Raw genomic sequence first — 22357 nt, 5'->3', positions numbered from 1 at the left:
CCCTCCTCATCTCTGGTATTCCTGTCTCCCCAAGAGGATAAAGGAAAGAAGGGAGGGGAGAGGAGGAGCCTGGCCAACTGCCACCTCCTTGCAGCACTGTCCTCCAAGCAGAAGCCAAGTGACAAAATACACTCTCAAGGAACTTCTAAAGAGCTCTCCATCACCTACTAAAGACTCCCCGAAAGAAACCAGCCCTGGATGCCAGCGTGAGAGCCATTCTCAAGAGCACTTCTTTGCATCTGTACCTAGTGAGAAGAGTGCTGCTTTTTCTGTGCAAACCCGGGCCTCCTGAGTGTAATTCAGGGTTTTGGCACCACAACAGCAGACCACCATGCTGCACTTTAAGCGGGCTCATTTTAAACCATTTAGGACAGGTCAGAATGTAATAATCATAACAGCATCTTTGACAGATGCTGTAATACATCCCCTGTAATGGCTGACAATCACCTCCTTTTCTCATGCAGTTTATCTGGCTGATCTGGCACACCACATACCTTAGAGGACCCGGGCAATGCTCTCCTCGGCATGAGGTGGTGCTGCTGTTGCAATCAGTGGACCTGACTGCAAGATCTTGAACAGACATCTCCTGTTATCCCAACAGCTTTGCATGCCAGGACAGTTTTATTATTATTATTATTATTATCATTATTATTTTAGTTATTATTTAAGGCTGCCCTCCTCTGCTCTAGGATGTCAGTGTGCAAAGTAAGCCCTTGTGGTTTCAAAGAAGTCTTTTAAAGTGTGGGAATAAGCCAATATGGTCATGTCTGCTTCGATACATAGACAGTGAGATGCTCTGGGTCTCAGAGGCCCCTTACTCATCTTAATGAGTTACTAACTTGGCAGCTTAGCGATCCTAGTAACTAACAACTCAAAATGTCAGCTTTGTTAACTATTTCACTGTAGATCAAAGCATGCGGGAAAGGGGAGAGATGAAGATTTTTCGGTGTCTTCTCTAACATCTGTTTTGCAAGTGGCTCTTGGGACAGCAGCCCCGCTTAGAATCTGTCTCAACCCAAAGGAAAAAGCAGAGCAAAGTAGGGCATCCAACTTCCAGGGAGCTAGAAGGCATGCCCAGCAGTCATACAATATATTTATATTTACTAAATTTATGGAAAGTGCAAAAACTATTTTGCTCAAACCGGAAGAATCTGCAGCTGTTTTATCACTAATATCCTGAAGGACCACTGCACGGTTTGGGCATAAGGATTTAAATACTAATGTATCTGGTTTTGAAATTCCCAAGGTTCCTTAAGACAAGAATAAGGATTAATTTCAAACCTGGCAGGCAGAGAATTCTTGTTTTCCTGTTTGTGAGGATGTTTACATTTGATCTGCACATTTGCCCATTTCAACCCAGAAAAGCAGTGGGCTTCAGGAGAAAAACAATGAACATAAAAATATTTATGCCTTCTCTGTAGCCATCCCTCATGGGAACAGTTTTTTTTAAAAGCCGCAGGTGGGTCAAGGTCTTAGCTATGTGACTGTGTTCCCCTCTGTGTGCTACTCCAGTTCTCATGAACACAACCCTTCGAGAAGAGCAATTGTACTGAAAATACTCAAACTTATATAATGAACTGATCAAAGCAATAGGAGTTTGGAATACCACATGCAAATAACTACATTGGCATTCCTCTAATTTGAAAGTGGCCAAATAATTCCAACCATTGTATAAGCATGTATAAAACTCCTGAATCTGACCTGTAGAGTGCTGTTATCCATAAAACTGTTACCCATAAAATTTTTCATTCTTGCTAGGCTACACAGCCGCAAGGCCTTCAAATGCAGGCTTAACTAGAAAGTGCCAGTAATATGTTAAATAATTGTAGCAGTCCAAGGAAAAGAAACCCCTCATCTCTACTTAGATAACACTATTCTGCCCTTGAAGGCACTACGAGAAAGAAAAAACAGAGAGGGAGAGAAATTCAAGGCCGGCTTTGCAGCCCAACCTTCGGTTCCAGCAGAGCAAAAAGATGTTCAGTACATCACAGGGATGGGTGCAAACACTGCAGTGAAGATACCACCCCCCAAAAGACATAATTGCAAGTACACGTTATCGCTGCTAGGAACTCACAACATTCACTACGCTCTTCTTCGGGGAATTCTGGATTATCCTTTAGCATGAAGATTTTTCAGAAAGTGCCGTATTGCTCACAGGTCCTCACTGGTTTTCCTCTTTCAAATAAAGTACGATAGAGCTGTAAAAAAAAAGGCAAAACAAAGTAAGAAAGCAAAGCAAGGACTAAAAAGAGGAAAATCCATAGACATGTTTAGCAAATGAACAATTGATTCCTACACCTCCTTGAAGCCAATGCATTTTTAATAAGCTCCCAGGATGGAGATTCCAGTAGAAAGTGTATGTCAAACGCTGATCTAGGATAAGAAGAGTCATTTGCTCTGTACTTCTTATCACCAATAATTAAAACCCAGTTCAGAGTTGCTGAGGCAGATACATAATTAAAATAGTTCTTGGATACTTCTGTTGCCATAACAAGAGGAAGAAAAAACTTCTTGAGGTTGCTCTTTTGAAAAGCAAATGCAAACAAAGCCCACGGTGTGCAGAGAGATCCATACAAGAAGATTTTTGTTCTCAATGAATTCCTCTAAGGGGATGCAAACACCTATCTATTTCTGTGGTTATTTGTAATATTGCAACAAAGGAGTACTGAAACCAAACACACACACACACTTGCTATTTCTCAGTAGGAAGTATTTTTCACATCTGAGATTTTTTAATATCATGTGGTTCTTTTATACTTATTTTTTGACAGAATTTCTTTGTGGACCAACTCTTTAATTTTTTTGACCTACTGTACAAGGTATCAAATTATCCTCAGCCTTTTTACTGGGGTCTGGGAAAAATGCTGTGCTTCATTTTTATGTGAGCCCCACACAGAATACTTAAAATAGAGCGCACATTTCCACACGGCCCCTGTTGAACACTCTTTCCTTCAGCCAGGTTCCCATGGTCTACTTGTGGTTCCTAAATTCTTAGTTTCACTTTGTGTCACAAATCTTTCCTATCTCCTTGACGTTAAGCCTCCTCAAACATTTCACATGTAATTTCAGGATTTGTACATACGTATCCCATACTATCAGCACTACGCTGGAGTCCATGTCCCCAGACCGAAAACATGTGTAGGACAAAAGCCTACAACTGAGACAGTGCAAGCTATCTTTACTTTCAGTGGAGGAAACCAGGCAATCTAGAAGATGATTAATTCGACCTATCGTAAGCATCTGCTTTAGGACAGAATGAATCACTTTCTAGAAAGGTCTGCTTCTCTCCCTCCATAAAGTGAGTCTAGACACTGAGCTCAGATTAGATGGCTGCAGACGCATGCAGATGAACCTCACCTTATGTGAAGGCAGGAAACAAGTCAGACAGATGGACAAGAGCAGTTCATGGGTGAACAGCAGAGGGAAGGCCACGCGATCATAACTATTCAAAAAAGTTTACAGGCCTGAGACAGTCTGTTTTAGTTGTACATACACAGCAATAACAACAAAACCTTCCAAAACCCAAACCAGTATTTGCCCAGCTGATCCAGCTTTGGTTTAAGACTACTTCTGGATTTACTGGCTGAGGCTAAGCCCTCACAGAACAGTGTCCGCCAACCAGCATGCTAACTATGCAGTTATCTTGCTATCGGTCTGGAATTTCTCTTGCAGACCCCCTGGCAGCGCGTGGACACAGGAACAAGTCGCAAGCAGCATCTGCGAGATACAGTGCAGTGATGCTCTGTGGCAGGTTTCCTTCTCCATGCACTCTTATATCACAAGAAAGATGACATGAAGCGAGGTAGCCTAGCCCTCAGGGAAAAAAAGGGGCGAGGGACCTTGTATTTACTGTAGGGTGCACCACGCACACAGCCAGTTATTATGGAGCAGATGATGTGCTGTAAATTCACAAGCTAGTTTAATCTGCTACAACTTGCTCACTTGACCTTACCCGTAGGCACTTCTTTCTGCGAGGGGCAAAGCACGTCTGCCTGCAACTGTTTCCAGGCATTTTTATGCTTAAAATTTAAAGAGAGTGTGGAACAAACTTCAGGATGCACAGGGAGACACACTGCTTCCTGAAGCACAAACCTCGCCTGAAGAACAGAGCGCTTGTTCCCTAATTGGGACAATCTTTTTACTATGCAGATCTGACTGGCTGTGATGACACGCTCTTCTTGAAACACGCAAAAGAGTCGTAACTTGGGACCAACAAGGAAGGCCAGTTCGCAGTATAAGTAGATTTTAACCAGGCTTTGCATCTGAAGTTTCAACATGATCAATGAATCATTATATACACGGTTACTGATCACATCTCGGCTATAAAAGGGAAGCGTTACGCAAGGAAGCTGTTTCTCATGGTCCCACAGCATTATGGTTATTCAAATATCGCAGCATAGCCCTGCCTTTCAGTGCTGAAAAGGACATTGAGTTGACAGATTAGAAGTGTAATTGAGAGATGAACAGACCTCAAATCAAAGAACATGGAAGTACTTCTTGGGAGTATTTAGCTACTAAAATTGGACCCCAGGGCAATCAACAAATAAGAACCATAGTACAAGCAAGCAACTGCAAATTGGCAAAACTGAAAACCAGAAGTCAGCCCTGTGCAATACCCTGTATTTATTCCAAGAAAAGGTCATGCTCTCCATCTTGCCTTGAAGAGCAGGCAGTGAGAGATCACAGTTTTTCTAGTCCTTTCCTGCAGGTTTTTAATTGCCGTTCCTTGCTCTCTTGCATCACGTAATTTGGTTTTCCTAATTCACAAATCAGCATAAGCTAATAAAACTGTTTAAGAGACAGCAGCATTGTTTCCAAGTTGTTTCGTTGTTCACTATTATCCCACAACTAATCCTTCAGCTCAAATAAAACCGTAATTCATTTCCTCCTTTATTCTCCCTATGCATGAAATAGTTTTAAGACAGGTTCAATCCTGCCCCACCGCAAATGGGAAAGGCGAGGTTGCATCTTCCTGGAGCGTGTGCGATTTCAATTACCTAATGTGCATATCATCTATCATGTCAGGAAAAAACTTCTAAATGATTTTCAACAGGTTTAGCTGATTTTAAATGCACAGGAAAGATTCTAATGGAAATTAAGAAGAAAAAACACAAACCCCACAAACCAACCAAGAATTAACTATCTTTTAGATTTCAAGTTAATAAAAGCTTCTCTACACCAGCCAAGCCAAACTTTACCTATCTGAAAATCTCCTGACATTTTGTCTAGTGTACAAAGGCTGCTCCTGATGGGGCTGAGTCATCTTTACATTAATTGTTCTGCTAGTGTAAAAAAGACTTAAATCACAATTATGACTACTTTAAGGCTACGGTGAAGGAATATCACCTTAGCACAAAAGAGGTTTTGCTTGCATAAAACAGGAAGGCATCACTCTGATTTCTGTTTAGCATCCATTCCTCATCCGAAGCTTGATTCTCCACAGCTTTTGTCACATAAGCAAGCACTTCCCATGGCGTTGCATGTGGTCCACAGTGAAATGCCCAACTTCACGAGGTGTTACACCAACTTTGTGCAGGGTGAATAACTGTATCTAGGTGTAAGGGAATAGCAAATCAAGTTGTTGGCACTTTGCACATCCTGCAGGTCCTAAACTAGAAAAACAGCATGCAGATCATGGGGCTCAGACAAAGAAGTAATCCACCCTGCCCTGCAATCTGTAGTAGGGCAAAGAAGATAGATGTTACCTCCCCCAGCTCTGCGGACACATCCATGGGCCCCCCCATCCCAGTGCATCTTTCCTGTGTGAATGGCACTTCCAGTGCAAGTGCTTACTCACCGGGAAAATGAAATGCTGCAGGATGGGAACTTCTGTCTGCAAACAGCAGACAGACAGGACCAGCACGTGGGGGTGCAGGGGTAAGGCTGCAGCTCACACCCTCCAGTGCAGGGGCCACTACTGAAGATGACCACTGATTCCGCACAACTAACATTAACTGTTACTTGCCTAGAAATCAGCGTCCCAAGATTTAATCTAAAAAAAGACATTATTCTTCATTATTTCATCCACAGCAGGTATTTTTCCCAACTTAAGGCTCAGATAAACTGCCCCTGGTCTTAGTGTTAACCTATGTAAGCAGACTGGGAATGGGCTTTCTCAGCCCTACTCACTGGACATCAGTCCTTCAAAACCTGTTATCTGGAAAGCATGCAAGCAACTTTGTTCCCAGAGCGGTACCCACTGCTCTTGTTATCCATTCCCTCACCCTGACACCTCCAAACAGGCGATCAGAAAATAGATGAAGGTTCATCAACCACAGGGGTGGTTGTAAATACAAAAATATGCATGCCAGCTCAAACTTACACTCTCTGTTCACACGATACCTAGTGACAATACAAATACAACTCTGACCAGGACCTCTGAGACATCACCTTTACAAAAATAACAGCAATCGCAACCACACACATTATTTGTACTTCAGTAATACCCAGTTTTTCCAAGAAGACCGGAGGTTAAACTGTGCTTATCCCTGTGCTTCACTTACTGTGCTTAGTTTCGAAGCTCTACAAGATTTTTCCCACCAAGAGAGTGCAGCGTAAGGTATTAAGAGAGTAAGCAAAGTGGTGGGCAGTGGGTGCAATGTACAACGCCATCAGGCAAAAAGAAAACTAACAGGAGCATGTCTAGGTTGTTTTGCCTAATAAGCAATAGTACAGAACTGGAAGATGAAAAATACCTTGCAAATACCTCCTATCAGATGTCAATGACCTCTTTTTTAGTACAAATCCATCATCCCATTAACATCAGCACCCCCTATTTGCCATGTTCTCATGGCTATCAAAGCAGGAACAGCAGGAGGGAAGAGGGGGGATTTCAACACTGATCTACTTTTCTCTTAGTGTGCCAGCTTTTTCATTCTCACACAGATGTTTTAAGCAAAAACAATTCTGTTGCCTGCATGTTTGTAACACAGTCATTCCTACAGGTCTTCTGAGTAGAAGATGATACTGGAAAAAGAATTCAAATGGTCCACAATAATTCAGGCTCAGAGCCAGTAATGTTGAACAGATAGAAGCAATAAAAATAACCACTCTGGATGCTTCTGTTACATGACATAAATATTTCTCTTTTTCTTTTGTGGAAGCTATTATGCAAAAAATGCAGCTCAGCCCTGAGTTGAGACAATGAGCCTCCTGCATATTTGAAGAACTACAGCACCCTTGTAACTTGTTACAGATGAGAACAAGCTCAAAGGGTAGGGCTTCTTTAAACGTACAGTCATCTCGCAGACGATGGCCACAGCTCTCCTGCAAACAGATGGTGGTGAAGGGGGAATCCAAATGCTGTGAGTCCCTAGGGGTAGCAGCACCAAAACCAACGGCTGAGGTTCTGTTTATCTGCAATATTCTAACAAGCCAAAGATAAACCACCCAAAGGTACCTCTGGGGGTTCTAGCATTAAGAAATACCAGCAGAAAGGCGTCAGGAGCAATCCCAGAGGATACCCACCGTACCGATTCCCTGGTGCCAGTAAGATTGGAGCTGGGGCCGTGGCTTTTGCCTCACTGGGCTCAGCCACAGGTTCCCGCAGCTCTTTGGCTGCCTACTTACACAAAGCTTTCAGGGAGCAGCTTCCCCATAGCCTCTACCCGTGCAGCAGGTCGGGTTGAGGAGGACCTGAGTAATACGAGCCACCACACATGCAGGCACAAGCGCAAACAATGCCACCACATGAGCCTCGCTTCCTTTAGGAAACCAGCCCAAAACCCACCCTTAACCTTCTCCCTGCTTCCAGCGCGGCCACGTCTTCTGCGCTGCTGATGCAACATGAAACACAGTGCTGGAAAACAAAGGCGCTATTGACTAACTTTTTTTGCAGGATTAAGATGACTATGCTAGCTTACAACAAAGATTTCAACGCTTTCAACACCGAGCGCTAAGTAACAGGAACACGGCTTGGCAATAAATCCAGAGATTACCTGTTGAAACATTAATGGCAAACACCTTTTGATGTGGGCTGCTTTATGTGGTGCAAAAGCCAGCACTGTAATTATGCATTTCCTTTCTATGAATCTAGTCTTTAAAAGTAAAGTATTACTTGGGGCGGGGGGCGGAATGTGTGCGCACGCATCTGTGTGTGTATGTGCATGTGCGTGTGTGTGTGTGTGTGTGTGTGTGTGTGTGTGTGTGTTACAGGAAATACTCTACAGCTGAGCCTGTGATTTACCAGCGTAGCTGCACGTAGTAAATCTGCAACAGGGGACCTCAGCCATTTCATTCATCGTGCACCAAGCAGAGGGCTAAAACAATTGCCACACTAAAGACAAATGCCAGCGTGAGTCATACCAGCCGGAGTGCAAACATGTTTGCTGTTGGGTGAGTCAGAATATCACATCCTGAATTCACAAACCTTCCTATAAATAATAATTTCCGAAATTGTTGCATTTCTTCAACACAATGTAATTTTAAGTGTGATGCCAAATCTATAAAGGCTTTCCTGACTACAAAGAAAATGTTTTTCTCCTCTTCCCTTTTGTTCTTGGTTACTAATACCTGCTACTACCTAGTAGTAGGCTGTCTACAGTGACTGAAGTGGTAATTGGGTCGATTTGTACTTCGCAAAATACAAACGTGGCTCAAAACGTGTGGCAAATGAGAAATACCCCCAAAAAATAAAAAAATAGGAGAGAACTAAATTCAAGCCATAAAACTTTTTGCTTACTGTATATGCTTTCTTTATCAGCACTTCTTTGATGCTCTAATTGTGACATGCTTTAGCACGTTCAGCATTCAGAGAAAAGGAATGTCAAGCTGGCATGGGACACAGACTAGCTGAGAAAAGGGGTGAGAAATGCCGCAGAAGTGGCGAGAGGCCGTGGCAGCATCCTGCACGCAGGCGGGGAGGGACCAGGCCTGCCACTGTGCACAATAGCAAAAGCACGCTCCCCGCTTCAAGAAGTGCTGAAGCTCAGTACAGCACACAGAGATCACTCTTCTCCGGGAATAAGAACATACCTGGTAACAAAATTAAGGCACTGTAATAATCAGTAATCATTATCCACAACTGCCTGGAATTCAGGAAAGCATCTGAATCAGAAGTCATGCAAGTGCCTTTTGAAATAAGCAGAATTTAAGGATATGACCAAATTTATTCAAGAGAATGCTGATAAAGATGTGTGATGTCTCTGTGAGCAAGGAGAAAAAAAAAAGTATGACTGTGTGTAAGGTTGGGGTGTGTATTTTCAGTTCGGAATCCATTCTCATCTTACACGAGAGGGAATTCATGCACATACAGATCTCCTTACATCAAATCAAGACAGTCTTGCTTTCTCCTAATTGTTTTGTGGAATAACCAGTCAGAAGTTCATTTCTCTTGCCTTTCTCAGGCAAAATAAAGGGCCTTTTAGAAAAATTTTATTGCTAAAACAATGAAATTCTCCTGGGAACGACTTCGTTATGGAAATGAAGTGACAGCTTCTTTTATCTAGCCAAGCAGCAAGTCTGCATTTATAAAAGGCATTCTGTGCACAAAGTACAGTGAGTGGGAGGACATGAAAACGCTATTTTTAATCCAGATTTCAGCGTTCCTCCCCTACAGATCTCCTGGAATAATAACAGCAACAACAATAATGATAATTAATAATGTCAAAAAAGTATCATCTGGAAGGTGAGTGGCATGCGAGAAAGCAAATTGTAGTTAAGGACTTGTAAGATTCAGGGACAAGTGTAAGGTTCTTTTAGATAAACTGGCATTGCACCATTAATTTCACAGGATTTGAGATTTGTCCCCTGAATTTTATACTGTAATTTTTTTTAAAAAGGCAGTAAGTTATGTGCAACATATGCTGCATCTCTACCATTTGTTTTCTTGCAGCGATTGATATTTTCAGAAACACCACTAAACAAGAACTTAAATGTGGAGTTGATGCTGTCACTATGTTTGGGTACATGACCATGGCAGCTTTTAGACCTGGGGAAGAAAGCAAACCTTGAGAAAATCCAGGGCCAAGCGTGATTTTCAAATGCAATGAGAACAAGGGTAGGATGCAGACTTTAGCCCAAAGCTTAAAAAAAGACACTGGGAAGATCCTTCTCTGCTTTGCTGACCTTTGGACATGTTCCTCAGGACACTGTCACAGAGCAAAGACGGTAAATTAATGCACATAGAGAAAGCGTGGGCCAAATCCTTCCTCCCTATCAGTAATACACCAGCTTCAATGAGCCTGGTGTGTAATTATCCGAGGGCAGAAGTTAGCCCTGATTATCGAAAGATTGTCATTCAGTTGTGCTATCATCTACCAGTGGTAATTAGGACAAGCCTTCACATTTCACACCTAATAAAAATTAACGAGAACGAGCAGGCAGTAACAAAACGCATGGGAGGCACACGCACGCCGAGGTGCAACGTGAAACCTGCTGGTGCGATCGCACTTGGAGTAACCCCACCACTGGAAAGCCCCCATTTCACGCCAATTTAGAGCAAGCTGTAGAAATCACACACGCTGTCTCCCTCTCTCTCTCTTACACCCGGCAGCTCTAACACAGAAACACGTCGGAGTCTGGCACTGACTCATGTTTCAAACTCAGGAGCATCCCAACACGCACCCCACACACACCCACCCCCTGCACACTCCCTTACTGGTGCTGCTGCCACGGGGTACCAACCCTGTCAAAGTGATTCCCCTCCAGGTTTTTTTTAAGTCCACCTTGTTGGCAACGCAAAACCTTCATCAGCAGTAGCATGAAACGTGCAGGAACTAGCACCCCGGGCGTGCTACTCCCCCAGTGAAAAACCAGCCATGTACCTACTCAGGTATGATCTGTTTCCAAAAGCTATCATTTAAGGACCTTTCAGAGCACGCCTGGAGGCACTTCCACTCTCTCACCCTCGTATAAGACGATTTTTCATGCCACTAACCTTTATTTGCCTTTTATACAGTAAAATTTAAGTCCATTAAAATATAGAGTTCCAATTTGATATTTTGATCACCTCGATCCGCTTCATGGGAAACGTACAGTGGTAACAGAGGGAAAAAAACCAGGTAGGACCGAATAAGTTAGCACCATTTTCCTTTTTTGTCCATTGCTTGCTGCCAAACACACTTGTTGCTGGTCACTTGCCTAGCTCACTGCCAGTGAATATTCAGCTGGGCACGTGACCAATGTTTAACCCTCAATAAAATTAAATCACAGTAATACTTAGCACTCATTTAGGGTTTTACATATTACAAACACTGTAAAAAAAATATTAACTGCACACTCCATAACGCTCCTGCAAGGTAAGTTGAGTATTATTATTCATACCTTATGCAAAGGGCAATTTCACTGGAGAAGGGATAATTGACCTGCCCAAAGCTATGCAACACAAGTGCTCCTGTTTCCTGGTACTCTCCTTATTCCAACTGACCAGCTTCAGCCTTTCCTGAAAGTTAGAGAGTCCTGCCTTCATTTCTGCTTTTTTCTGCCGCTGAAGGAAAGGAGGGAGCAGGTCTCTGTACCTGGGGGTATGGGTTGCACATGGGTGGTGTGAGAGTGGTCGCTGGTTGCATTGGCTTGTGGTGGGACTAGAATTGACTGGAGCCGCAGCACTCTTCCCTGCAGCAAGTGGAGGTTAGCTGCAGAGAAGAAACTGGTCTGCAAGAACATTACAAGCCCTCTTCACAGAAGGCAACCAAGTTTTAGTCTCTAAGGATGCCTTCTAGTGCCACAGGGAGGACAGGAGAGGACTCAGCAATGTAGGTGTACAACCCACCTCTCCTCACACTCCCCTCCCTGCCCTTCCCCTCAACCGCAAAAAAAGGGTAAGACTGAACAAATAAAGGTTTTATCCAGGGTAAACATCAGCAGGGCAGGAGCAGTGGCCACTGCCTGCTCTTCCAGGCTGCAGCCAACCCTTCCAATTGTTGCACGGCAGAAAAGGCCACACTGGGCTTGACTGCAGCCACCACTGCTGCTGGCTTGTCAGATGGACCTGAATTTAACCACCTCATTGAGGTGAAAACCCTCATGTCACAGGCTGGACAACAGAGTAATGTAGTCAGAGATCCAGTTACAACACCAGCTGTTCATCCTGCACCGCCGCCAATAGCCACAGTTGGGACGCAACCGTGCTTACTATGTCAGAAATCACAGTTTTTCTACCTGTAAAAGATCCGTACCTTAACGTGCAGTGACACAATTAAAGCAGAAACCTTACCTGCTAGCAGTGTGGATGCAATTATCACAGTTTAAAAAAAGGGCTTTTATTGGCAAAGCTCATCCTAGTTCAGAAACCAAGTAAGCCCTACCTTTGATCAAAGAAGTTAGACTGGAAAAGCACTTGAACATGTTGATCAGCTCCCGAACTAAGACAAGACTTAAGTAGAGGGGTTTATCTCACCCAACCTCTCACTTTTAACCACGTTTGGTTGGGTCAGGGCCAACTTAGTGTAACCAGATCCTCAGCCCTAGCTGCAGGTTTTGATTGCCCTGAAGCGCTAGCTCAAGCCAAAGCCTCTTTAGCTATCCCACCTAAGAGCGCCGTCACCTCTGCAGATCAGCAGATGAGCGCCACAGTTTAAGTGGATTAGCTGTGCTGAACAACTCTGCTACATCCAGTTCTCGTTGTCGGCAGCACTCGAGCTTCAATCGGCAATGATCTTATATTCAGCTACTCCGGGAGGTTTTGCTGCAGAGGACAGAGCTGGGCTAAGGACAAACCTGAGCTATCCCCAGGCTCTGGGAGAAAGACTGCTTTTGCATCTTGGGTTTGGTGGGCAACCCAAGGGTCTCAGTGAGCCAGAAGTGTCCATGAAGATTGCCCTCTCCTGCACCCTCCCTGGCACCAGGTTGGGGTTGGCCTTCCACTACAGCTTGTGACTAGGATGAAAAATATCAGCCTGACATGCCACACACCACCTTGTCATAGAATCATAGAATTGCCTAGGTTGGAAGGGACCTTTCAGATCACCTAGTCCAAACATCAACCTAACTCTGACAAAAACCATCACTAAACCACATCTCTAAGCACTACGTCTACCCGTCTTTTAAATACCTCCGGGGTGGTGCCTCAACCACTTCCCCGGGCAGCCTGTTCCAATGCTTAGTAACCTTTCCAGTGTAAAAATTTTTCCTAATGTCCAGTCTAAACCTCCCCTGGCGCAACTTGAGGCCGCTTCTTCTTGTCCTATGGCCTGTTACTTGGGAGAAGAGACCGACCCCCACCTCTCAACAACCTCCTTTCAGGCAGTTGTTAAGAGTGATAAGGTCACCCCTCAGTCTCCTTTTCTCCAGGCTAAACAACCCCAGACCCCTCAGCTGCTCCTCATAAGACTTGTTCTCCAGACCCCTCACCCGCCTCATTGCCCTTCTCTGGACCTGCTCCAGCACCTCATGACCTCTTAAGCAAAATCATCAGCACACAGCAAATCAGCGCTTAAACCGACACAGTAACAGGATGCCCTCCTGATCCCACCTACCCCAGCCACCTATCTTAGTCTGGGAGAACAGCCTCTGACGTGTCTTAGCAGCTACAAAACTCGGTTCCAGCAAACTTGTCTCAGAAAGCAATGAATCGCAATTCCCCAGGTACACCACATCCCTCTCTCAGCCACTCCTCCCAAAGGCAGCAGGCAGAAGTGCCACAGAACATAACATAATCAGTGTGAAGTTGTAACAGTGTGGGAGAATGTGGCAATTCATGGAAAATGTCATCGACCAAAAGGCAATTAGCAGCGAGTCTAAATGCAGAAGCAGAAGGGAGTGGTTTCCTAACAAAACAAGCCTTGTTAAAAAAAAAATTAAAAAAAAACCCCAAACCTAAAACTTGCTTTCCTCAAAAAAGCAACATTCTCAGGAGACTGAAAGCATGTGAAAAAAAAATACCTCTGTGAAGCTTTCTGTAAAGATTATTCTTTACAGACAGATTTGGCAGCCCTTTCTGCTCTGTCTCCTAATGCTATTGAGTGTAGCTATGTTAAGTCAATAAGCAAAGCCACTCAAAGGTGGGGTTTTTTTGAGGTTTTCTAGGCCAAGAGAGGAAGCAGTGCGATAGGAAAGTTTTCAGAAGTGGGAGTTGTGCCTGCCTTGCTTCTAATTGTAGTGAAACTGTCAACCTCTGCGTTGTGTTTCAAGACTTTACACTTCAAAATCATTCCCTCTGTGCTTTGAATTGCTATACTTTTAAGCTAACTACTTCTAAAAGTGCTGTTTAAAAAATGACATCTTCAACCACATTTAATGTTGAGAATAAATCTAAATTTGCAAAGTCTCATTGGCTCCCTGCAAAAGCACAGATTTTTTTTTTTATCATACTTGACAACCAATCTCTTGGAAATTATTTCTGCAGAAATTTAGTTTAAATTACTTCATATCAAGACATTTAAGAGAAAAAAGTGTTTTCCTTTGTTATAAGCTAAAAATAATGATTTTATTTTTACCTTAGATTAAAAAAAACCCCCAACATCAAGCAGCAAACAACATTGAAACCAATTAGTAATCTTACAACCTAAAACCCTATCTACGTGCAGGCATGTATTAATCGTATTTTAGAATGAGCTCCAGACGCACGTGGCTACAGAGACTGAAGTAGGCTGACTTGCCTTCTCCCTCGTACACCGCTGAAAGAGAAAGCAGGCCCACATACTATGGTGAGAGTTACAGGCACTCACTGCCCTTGGAGAGACATTCTCTGCCTCTGATCACTAAACCTGGGGAATCACCCCATCAGTGCTGGAATGCCAAATTCATAGATAAGCCGATGTGCTAAATTTCTCTTTAGTGCCCAGACTCAATCTAGTAAGGAGACAGATATACCTGCCAAACTGCAGGGAGCTAAGGGAGCCCAGCGCTTTCCAAGTGCCCATGCATACATTTGAATTTCAGAGTAATTAGGCGGTTACGCTCCTTTCATGCTGTCATGAAAGAAAGAATAGTTATGTTCTTTGGCTTCAATGACTTTAAAATACGGAGGATCATTTCAGGAGACTAAAGACGGTTAGGTTCAGTAAGGCGTGGATACATTTACACTTTGTTGCTCAATGTGGTAGAACCAATTCAGGGTAAATGTTTACTGCTAAATATTTGGGGAGATGAAGAACAGGCATGTAAGCATCTCAGCGCACACAGGCTCAGAGTCAGCTCAGCCAGGAGCTATCTTCTAGCTAGTGTGACAGTAACCAGCACAAGGAAGCCCCAAGACTGACTCTAGTTCCCAAGTAATACTTTGACCAAACAGAAAATTATACTGCACCTTGTGGGGCTGTACAACTTTGAAGTATTATCTCGAGGTCTGCCAAAGTTCGCGGTGTTCCAGATGCCAAGTTTCAATTTAAACTAATCTATTTTTCATATCCTTCTCCCGGACTCCTCTCATCTCTCTGGTTTAAAGGAGGACAGCACAGTACTTAACCCTGGGAAAAAAGGCTCCTGCCAGTGCTCACGAATGATTCCCCCTCGAAGCATTTGGAGATTGCATTAATCACCTTGCAAGGAAGTCCCACCCCACTCTTCGCTCACCCCACGATGGATGCTTGGCTGGGCCAAGCTCAGGTGCTACAGGCAAGCTCCCACATTGGCACTGGTTATTTCTGTGATTGGGAAGCAGGGAGATACGGCCTTCCCTCTGCACTCCTCTCATCACCGTTTCTCCATGCGTGGTTATGATTCCTCCCCACCTCACCCCAGTCCAACAAAAAAAAGCCTTAACTGGACAGGAACAACACTGGCAAAGTGCCTTCTACTCCAAACTCCAGCACCAGCTTGGGCAAGAAGTGAGGAAACACAGCCATGTCACATGGGAAACAGCTGAGCTATCGCAAACAACTGCCAGCAACCCTTTTGACTAATCAGAAAGTGTCCAACCCAATTCCAGTTTCCAAGTGGAAAGGCTGCCCTCCGCTCCCCCAGCAGAGCTGGATCACCTTCTCAAATATCCCTTGTCTGCCACAGCAGTCCAGCAAACATTAACGTCTAATCGTTCCCACAGTACACAAATCCCTTCCTGGCTTGGCGCAAGGCAAGTACAAATTTTTTGCTAATCTTGCATTTATTTTCATTCCCCTCCCAGCCCTTTCCACATCATGTGAATTATTCCTGTTTCCCAGCATCAAAGAGTTAATGGAAGAATGAACCACCCTAACATGTGCTTCACACAAGGAGAAGAGGACTGGCCAGCTACCAAAGCAGACTGTAAAAGCCTGCACCAAGCTCCACAGCAATAAATGTAAGAATTGAATGTGGACATAAATGTAAACCTAGACCACGTCTGCTGATAAAGCAAAGTCTTTGTACTTGCACAACTGCTGTTAACTGTACACAAAATACTTAAATTTCATGAATTCTCCTACATTCAAAAGCTGACCTGCAGTCTGCCCAAAGCAGCCAATGTGAACTGCACGCTCAGCAGAATTGCACATTAAAGACAGAGGGGAAACAGATTATGCTATAATACAAAATCAGACTGCTAGGAAAGTGAATCATTTGTGCAACTGTTAAATGCTCAGAGTATTTTGGGCACGCTTCACCACACCAGATTAAAAACGCGTCTGTTGTGGTTCTCATCTGAAAGGCAGTGCTAGGTAACAGGTTCGTTGTTATTTGCCCCTTTCATCATAGGCACAAGCAAAACTGGTGCTTTCAGGACTCTGTCATACTCCACTATTAAACTTTTCTTTTGAATTAATTGAGGCTACTCTTCTACTTGAAGACTTTTACACGCCCGTAATTGCACTAATAGCTTGGAGTTGATGTATGCACATCATTTCTTCCCAAAATCTCTCGGGAAACTTCAGCTGTAGATCTTGGCCATCAGCCTTCACACTTCTTCTCAGAAGATAACTGAATTCTGATACAGCACTCTAATTTTAACTTTTTTCTTGGCAAGATACTCCCTCCTTACATGTATACATGTCAGACATGGACTGTGTTTTAGCAGAGTTCCCTTGGTTAATTATTACCAAATCATTTGAAGGTTTCTCTATCGCAAGTCAGCTATAAGCAGCTAGAACCTACCTAACAGGACTCCATCTCTAGACAGTTTCATTTTGAATGGCATAAATGACCTTGGGCCAGCTTATTTCCATATTGGTTCATGCTCTGTTCTGCTGTGACCTCCCCTGAGAAAGACAATTCAGGAACCCACTTGTCCCAAACCTACTTGTCTCCTATTTTAGATTCTTTCCAATTTCAAGTCTACCATAACTGACATATAGGCATGAAATCCACCTTCTGATCTGACCAGTGAACCTTTCTACAGTCTGTATTGTCGTTATTATTTACATGACCATTATTAACAACGGCAAAATATTTTAATTTACACTGCTAGCAAATTCAATTTTCACATCTATAATCAACAGAATTATGCATACAAATAGGCATTTACTCTTACATGCTAGGCTAAGAGACACAAAAAGAGGAAGTGTATTTCATAGTTGTCCCCATGGCATCTACACCTAATAGTGCAACCTCAAGTTAAGTAGAAGTCTGTGGTAACCTAGTCTATTTTCAATTACCCAGTACTTTCCTAGTTCATGACTAGAGTAATTTTAAAAAAAAAGAAGATAAAAGCTTATGATAAAAATTCATACCCAGATTTCAAAGACCTAACTGTGTTGGAAGGTGCACAGTAGATCACGCTCAGGGTACTTCATGCATAAGTATCAATCAAGAATTTTGGGTGCTTCCTCTCAGGGGTGCTTAAATTTGTGATTCATGTGGAGCGCCATCTCTAACATAAAAAAAAAAAAAGACTCTTTGCAACAAAATTGTAAAAATTGGAGTTGGATCTTTGGGTTCAGAAGTGCGGTGATTTTGCACAGGAACTGCACACACCCCATCTACTGGCTTTTCCGAAGACTGAGAATTGTAAGAGCAGCATACGAGTTTACCTTGCATTGAAGTTATTTTCTGAGCAGTGCCTGTGAGCTTAGTGCTTGATAAAGATACAGGAGACAACCACCTATCCCAGGTGAGCCACAAAGCAATCCAGAGCTAACAAAACCCTTCAGAGCCTGCAACGGTACAAATGCAGGTCATAGGCGAAAAAAAAGTCACCCAAATCATCACAGCATCTTGCATGTTACAACAGAAACATTAACAGAAGAGTCAAAAGAGAAAATATTCCAGCTGACAAAGGACTCGGTTGCGCTGCGTGCCTGCTGTGGGGCCTGCCTTGCAGCCCTTAGAGCAGACGTAGGGGCAATGTCCAGCAGAACAGATAAAGGCAGCAGACGCACCCACAGCACAGACTTCGGTCAGCGTTGCTTTTGTGCCACCACTACAGCACTCGGGGAGCAGGGACACTGTAATTTTCAATTCCAGAAGGTTGCATGCCACTTCATTAGAAGAGTTCACAACCGACTTCAGTCACCCAGTCAAAAAGGGAACTCGAGTTATGCTGTGGCAATCTGGATATTTGATCATGGCAAATCAAAGAATCTGCTCAGCTCTTCTGAAAGCTACCCAAAGCCACTGCAATCTCACACTCCTCTAGTAGTCTGCAGTGCTTTAATGGCAGATGGCAAAAGTACTGAGATTAAATCCACTGCTAACAGCTGCTGGGAACACTGATAGCTGTGCCATTGCGAGTGACAAATTGTGGCACTTTTTTTCCCAACAAATTAGTAAAGTTAATATACCCACACTGCAATGCCAAGGATATCAGCCAGAGTTTGCCTGTTCATTTCTTACTCCGTATTTGCAGACAGGGGCTCACAGAAGTGGCCAGCAACAACCACGATGTCAATCAGGAGACTAAATACATTGAAATCTGTCAATACACTCTTTATCTTAATGTGAAACTTTGATAGGCAGGTAGGTTGTTACAGACAGTTGTACTGAAATACTTGGCGGTCCATGATGCGGATTAGGGGGAGTCTCAACACCTTTTCACTTGTGACCTACCCTAGATTTCAAATGAGTTTCTTTAGAAAGCACTTGGTATTAATACGCCAGTGCTTTGTCACACAGATGCATAATAGATATGATTTCTAGCAAAAGCTGAAATCACAGAAATTTTATTTGCATATAGGGTCAGAGCTGTTTTGAAAACAGACTTTTCAGTTATCTATGATGTTTGGAGGAACTCACTGTTGCAGAAAGAAAACAATACTTTTCCTTCATTTCCTACTGTCCTCATCAAGGACCAAAGTCTGCTCTCGCATCCAGTGCAACTTCAGCAGAGTGGCCTGGGGGGAGACTGATGTAGTGCATTAAATGTCCAATTTTCAAATAACAGATCGAATTTCTTTTTAAAATACTGTCTTTACTCAAAGCATTTAAAACCAACTGTTAGATAAGAGGCTACTGTTGCTGTTGACCTCTCATTTCCATTTTCTGTGCCAAAGTTGTGAAGGTAGGTGTAGCACAGTTTTAAGCTGTACACCAACCAAGGAGAGCATGCCGATGTGAAACTGGTATTTGTGTTTTGTCAGTACCAGCAAAGGTGTGTCTGCACAAAGCTGTGATAACTGTCAGCACCTCCAAGCAATTTAGATCTTCGCTTCTGTGTGCGCCAGGCAATCTTAAGAGCTGCAGATCTCTCACTTCTAAGCGCTAATATCTCAGTAACTTCAGCTGTATAAAATCCCCAAATTAAAATAGCATAATCATCAATTTCTAGGAATACACCCCAATTTGGATGACACACTATTTCAGTGCTCAGTTTCTTCTGGACACAAAGGCATCCTAGAGGTCTTAAAATTCAGCCCTTCTTCAGCTCCAACTGGAGCTGGACCAAGTGTCCAGCGCTGGCACCAGACCCACTGCAGTGCCAGAGCATTTTAGAAACTAATCCAATAGCTGGGGAGGTGTTTTCAGGAACCCTTTGCAGAAGGCATCTCTGCCAACAAGGTTCAACGAGCTTTCTGATGGTGACTTGAGAAGACATATTGAATGTCAACTGGTATGTTCACCTTCTTTAAACACTGAACTTCCTTTCAAATAACATCTAATAGGGCAGATTACTTGTTTAATACTAACGCAAACTGATCAAAAGACCTTAGATTATTTGTCTGGCTTACCTTAAAACCTTTTCCCGCTTTACTCTCCACGCAAAATATATCAAAAGAGTATTCCTATCAATGGAGAGCCTATAAACTAAGCATTTAAGGTGATGGGGAAAACTACATTTAAAACTGGGTGGTCCATAAAAATGCCAGAAACCCTCCCAGACCAACTTAAGGACCAGCTCCACAGATTTTCACAAGAGCTGCTCTGGAAAATTAAACTTAGGAAACCATGCTATATAAGGACATTTGAAAATGCTAGTCCTTATCTACAAAAGGCAGTTGCTTCTCAGTTGCCATCATGGTTCACTTGGCTAGGGACAAAAGCGGCTGGGAAACTAGTGTAAAAAAGGAGCAAGTAAATACTGGCATTTTAAGCACTGTCTCTAAGCAATGTTAAACAGCAATGGTCAAATGACAACCAGTCAGCTCCTTCTCCATGCCTATTTTAAGGGACAATGGCTGGGAACCACCTGGATCAAGGCTATCAATCCATTTAAATGCAGAAATGCTTTCATGACTTCAAGGCAGAACAAATATTTCTTTTTGTCTGCACACTTTTTAGAAAACATGAACAGTAACTACAGAGCAGAACATAGATGCCTATTAACAAAGCCAACAACAATTACTGCTATGTCTAAGAATCAACAAAAAAAACACATACCAGTGTATTCCAAAGGCATTCGCTCACAAAGCAAACTCACTCCACGCAAGCCCAAGCACAGAAACCCGATAGTATCTCATGATTTATGTTCTCTCAGCAGGTTGTACTGGGTCCTCCAGATTCCGGGCTTGCCTTTGAAAGCAATTAAGTTTCTAGCACTTCTGGGAGCGACAAAAGCTCTCACTATGAGAACCTGCATGCAGCACTCTCGCTGAGTCTGCAGCCTGGCAGACTGAAAAAAACGGCACTGAGAGAGGTGTGAACTTCCCCCACTTAACTCATCTGGGAGCATTAGTACACGAAGGTTCATCTCTAAACTTTGAAGCTATTTCCAAATTATGTCTTTGTCCAGCACCCAAGCAGCCAGCTGCCACTGTGAGTTGGAGAGCATTTGTAAAGCCCCCTCTCAGCCTGGAAAGAAAAATCCCTTTCCTCACCAGCCCGCACGCACAGAACTCTGCAAGTTCAGCTAGTGCGAACTATTCTAATTACTCAGCAAGATGGAGTATCCTTACTCACATTACAGCATGTCCAGAAACCGTGACGAAACCTGCGTCCTGCTGTGCTACGCACTGTACAAACACACATTAGGAGACAGCTCCATGGAGTTTACAACTTGCACAGAGTAAGCTGTACCTAAGGGAAGGCAAGGGCAGGAAGCACAAGTACAGAAGTGAGCAACAGGCATTTCACACAACTAGTGTGTGAATGCTGCTTCTGAATTATTATAGTCTGATCAAAAAATAGATCTGTGATATGCCCCTGGCTGGACAGAACAAAGTCAAACTACTAAACACCCTGGCCCCGGCAACAAAAGCCCCAATGCTGTTCAAACATCAGACTGCCTGGACAAAGCACAATATCTTTATCTCCTCAAGGAAAAAAAAGAAAAAAAAAGAAAAAAAAAAGACAAAACCATTTCCCATCATAGTGCTTATTCTAGCTGTACTACAGACAGAAACGACCTCGTGAGGCCAAGGCAAGAGTGGCGAGATGGGCTGACAAACAAGGCAGCTGGGTGCACGGAAGGGTGTATGCCAGCGGTATGCCAACGGGCGCCGCAGGAGCTGCCCAGACACCAGATCTTAGCCCTGAGTAAACGCAGAAGGGCAGCTCCTACCAGGCAGGGTGGTGAGCCACCTCTTGTTTACCGCAAGGCACCCTGTCCTAAGAGCGCACACAAGGGCAGTTACTGAAGGGTGGCTCTTACACCAGGAGTTCACATGTCGTTTACTCTATGGCAAACAAATTTGCCAAGACCAACGTTTTCTCACATGTCAACTTATGTCTGTGCCTGTGTGTTTGCTTCTCAGAGTTGCTGAATCCTCATAACTCCGAATGAAATCAGCTGGAGTGATGCATACTCAGCACCCCAGGAAGTTACCAACAGGTGTTCTGATAATTTTATTTTTTACTTAGCAGTGGATGATTTTATTTTTTACTTATCAGAGTACCTGTTTCCTCTGTTATATAGTAAGACACCCAACTCCTTCAACATTGTGCAAGTAAAAGACACAGATCATTTCAAATAGTGTCATTTTCAAAATGATTTAAGCCTAGTTATGAGAGTTAACTCAGCTTAATTTCCTTGCTGACATCTGTGGTTTCATAGTCATGTTTTTTTGTATCTCTCGCTCACCTGTTGCTATGCAAGGACTTACAAATGCATGGAAATGATTTATCAGGGAGACCTGTAAAAATGATTAGACATCATTTTCTATCAGATTTAGAAGACAGTAAGTTAGAAAAAGCA

The 22357-nt window shown here is 43.3% G+C and overlaps 1 protein-coding gene across 22 annotated transcripts in view; it reads right to left on the bottom strand.

The window, feature by feature from the left end:
* The window catches only part of ATXN1 (ataxin 1), a 372412-nt gene that overhangs the window by 88468 nt on the left and 261587 nt on the right, over positions 1-22357 (bottom strand). For 21 of the 22 annotated variants that reach the window (XR_008465091.1, XM_054193108.1, XM_054193098.1 and 18 more), the window contains one exon: positions 2075-2198. The gene's annotated coding sequence lies outside the window, so the exon portion shown is untranslated. Of the gene's footprint in view, positions 1-2050; positions 2199-22357 lie in introns of all 22 variants that reach the window. The other variant, XM_054193103.1, reaches the window with a different exon arrangement.

This window comes from Rissa tridactyla, chromosome 2 (assembly GCF_028500815.1).
Source record: "Rissa tridactyla isolate bRisTri1 chromosome 2, bRisTri1.patW.cur.20221130, whole genome shotgun sequence".
NCBI classification, from domain to species: domain Eukaryota; kingdom Metazoa; phylum Chordata; class Aves; order Charadriiformes; family Laridae; genus Rissa; species Rissa tridactyla.
This window is presented reverse-complemented; position numbering and strand designations above follow the sequence as displayed.